A 3135-nucleotide genomic window follows, 5' to 3' on the forward strand; every position below is an offset into this window, starting at 1 on the left:
TCGGAGAGCTCCTGGAACAAACAATGAAGTTATTTACAACTTTTTCTTCCTGGGCAACAGTTTCCTGGACTAATACTGCTAAGCTGGAAAAGACGGTGAAATAATGTAGACGGGAAGCTGTGTGGGGCTACAGGGTTCTGAGGGTAGTCTCCCCCAAGCACTGCATTGTACCCCAGAGCCCTGCCTTGGATCTGCTCCTCACATGAGAGGTGCCTCTGTCCCTTTGCAGAAAGCCAGACCTGGGAAGCAGGAAGCAGTTCCGAGCAAGGCAAGAATTGGCAGCTACCCCAGAAGGCTTCAGCAGAGCCCTGAGCCAGATGTGAAAGCCAGGAAGGGCGGGCCTGGGAGAAGGGCGTGACTCAGGCAATTGGGCGGGAAAACCTCTCTGGCCCATGAGCAGCCAGGCCGTGCTCTGACTGTATCTCCAGGCCAGGCAGGCTGGATCCATGCCTAAGAAAAGGGACACAGCCCAGCTGTCCAAGCAAGAGCACCCCTGGAGCTCCTAGTGTATCAGCACCAGGCAGGTACTGGTATGTGGTTTTGTTTTGGGTTTTTTGGTTTTTGGGTTTTTTTTTTTGACATGGAGTCTTGCTCTCTCACCCAGGCTGGAGTGAAGTGGCACATCCTTGGCTCACCGCAACCTCTGCCCCCCGAGTTGAAGTGATTCTCCTCTCAGCCTCCTGAGTAGCTGAGACTACAGGCGTGCACCACCATGCATTACTAATTTTTGTATTTTTTTTTTAGTAGAGACAGGGTTTCACCATGTTGGCCAGGGTGGTCTCGAACTCCTGACTTCAGGTGATCCACCCGCCTCAGCCTCCCAAATGGTTGGGATTACAGGCGTGAGCCACTGCGCCCGGCCTGTGTGTTTCTCATTTACTGTTAACATCACCCTTCTTGCTGCCCACTCTATGGATGAAGAAACAGGCTTAGCACATGCCTAGAAAGGAGCAGGGCTGGAGTTGGTTCAAACTGATTTGCTTTGCTGCTGCGAGCCCAGGGTCTTTGCTGTGAGCCCCAGGCCTCTCAGGCGGCCAGCTTGGACTGAAGTGTTTGATCACTTTCTTCAGCTGACATGGTCCTTCTTCCATCCCATTCCAGTGAAAAGGCCTCTTTGAGCCCCTACTTTTCTTAACACTGCCTTCCCTAATGCCATAGGGTTAAGAATGGGTGACAAAGGTAAGTGCATCAGCATGGTGCCCATTTCACACCCCGGTTTCCTCTCACATCTGCTTATGCCCACCCTTGTGTGGGCATAGCCTTTAATGCCCAGATAAGAACCTCGCCTCTCTTAGGGCCGTGCAGAGCTGCATGCCACACATACCTGAAGCTCATCCGGCCAATGGGAGATTTAGCCCCACAGAGGATGAGAAGACTGGCAGGTCCCTGCTCCCTTCATAGTTCAGGAATCTTCAAAGGCTCTGTCAGGGATGATGAGGCACTCAAGGTGTTGGCTGAGAGCCAACTGGAGCTGCGCTACCCTATGTGTGTACCCCAAGTTGATGCCAGCAGAAGCCCCGGGCACCCAGCTTCCTGCAGCTGGGAAGCACTTAAGTTGGGGTGCCTTCCAGGGTGGACTCTGCAGGACTGCCTCAGTGCATGACTCCAGGGGGTGACACTCACACTGCAGTCTCAGTAACTGACACTATTTGCACAGAAAACTGTGGATGGGCTACCTGTCACTGTGCAAGGGCTGGTGCTGCATCTCTGGGCTATTTGCAAGAGAACCAATCATGGGAGCTTTGTGAAATACAGATTATCAGGCCAACATGAGCCCCATTACATCGGACTCTGGAAGCAGGACCTATACCTCTGTACCTTAAAGGGTCCCTGTTCCTCCTTCACACTGCACCCAGAGGATCCTTCTAGATCCTGTCTCATCTGGTCCAAGCCCTGCCATGGCTCTCCACTTCCTTCAGCATAAAATCCCACGCCTTCCCATGGTCTTCAAGTGTGGAGTCATCTGCCCTCTGTTACTTCTGTGGTCTCTTTCGTACCAGACACCCTGGCTTCCACCTGGTCCTCCAACACCCCACGTATGTTCACACATCTCGAGGCCTTCACATTTGCTCCCCACAGCCACTCGCACACCCACCAGATATTCTCTTGGCAACTCCCTTATTTCCTTCAAGCCTACACAAACCAAGGCCTACCCTAAACATCCTACTGCTGTCTGCCCCATTGCACTTCTGTCACTTTTAACCCCTTAACCTGCTCACCTTTTCCTTTACCTATGGTGCTTCTCTAATATACTCTATAATTTACTTGTATCTATTGCTGCTTGTCTGTCTACTCTCGCTAGAATAAAATTCCTATGAAGGAGGGATCTTAGTCCTTCTTGGTCTCTGCTGTGTCCTCAGCAGCTGGAGTGATGCCTGGTCCACAGTGGGCACACATGTATTTACTGAATGACTGAATGGACAGATGTGCATTGATGCCTGGGGGCCTCAGCTTGTAAAAGAACTGCCATCTGATATCCACCTACCAGCCCAAGCTCAGGTCCCATATTCAATACCTGTGCTCACCAGCAGAGTTTGCTTCCATAGGACTGAAAAACAGCAGGAAATCTTGCTCACTTTGGTGTTTCCAGGCACTCACAGTCCATGGTATTGTGGCTGAGGCTTTTCCTAAGTGAAGTGGCCAGGAGTCTGTACATGACCTGAGAGAGAACAGACAGTCCCCAATGCTGTCCCTTAGCCTGCCACTGTGCCTGAAAGCCCACCAGGATGAGACTGCTGCTGTTGATAAGGCATTGCCCTGTCCATGTGATCTTATTTTAATCCCCTGCCACGATTCAGAAGGGAATTCCTAGTGGACCAGGCCCTTGCTACCCAGACAATCAGCATCAACAGCACCTGGGAATGTGTTAGAACTGTAATGCCAGCCAGGCACGGTGGCTCACGCCTGTAATCCCAGCACTTTGGGAAGCCGAGGTGGGTGGGTCACTTGAGGTCAGGAGCTCGAGACCAGCCTGGCCAACATGGTGAAACCCTGTCTCTACTAAAAATACAAAAATTAGCCAGGCATGGTGGTGAATGCCTATAATCCCAGGTACTTGGGAGGCTGAGGCAGGAGAATCGCTGGAACCCGGGAGGCAGAGGTTGCAGTAAGCTGGGATAATGCCACTGCGCTCCA

The sequence above is a fragment of the Cebus imitator genome, unplaced genomic scaffold (assembly GCF_001604975.1).
Source record: "Cebus imitator isolate Cc_AM_T3 unplaced genomic scaffold, Cebus_imitator-1.0 Scaffold215, whole genome shotgun sequence".
Lineage (NCBI taxonomy): Eukaryota > Metazoa > Chordata > Mammalia > Primates > Cebidae > Cebus > Cebus imitator.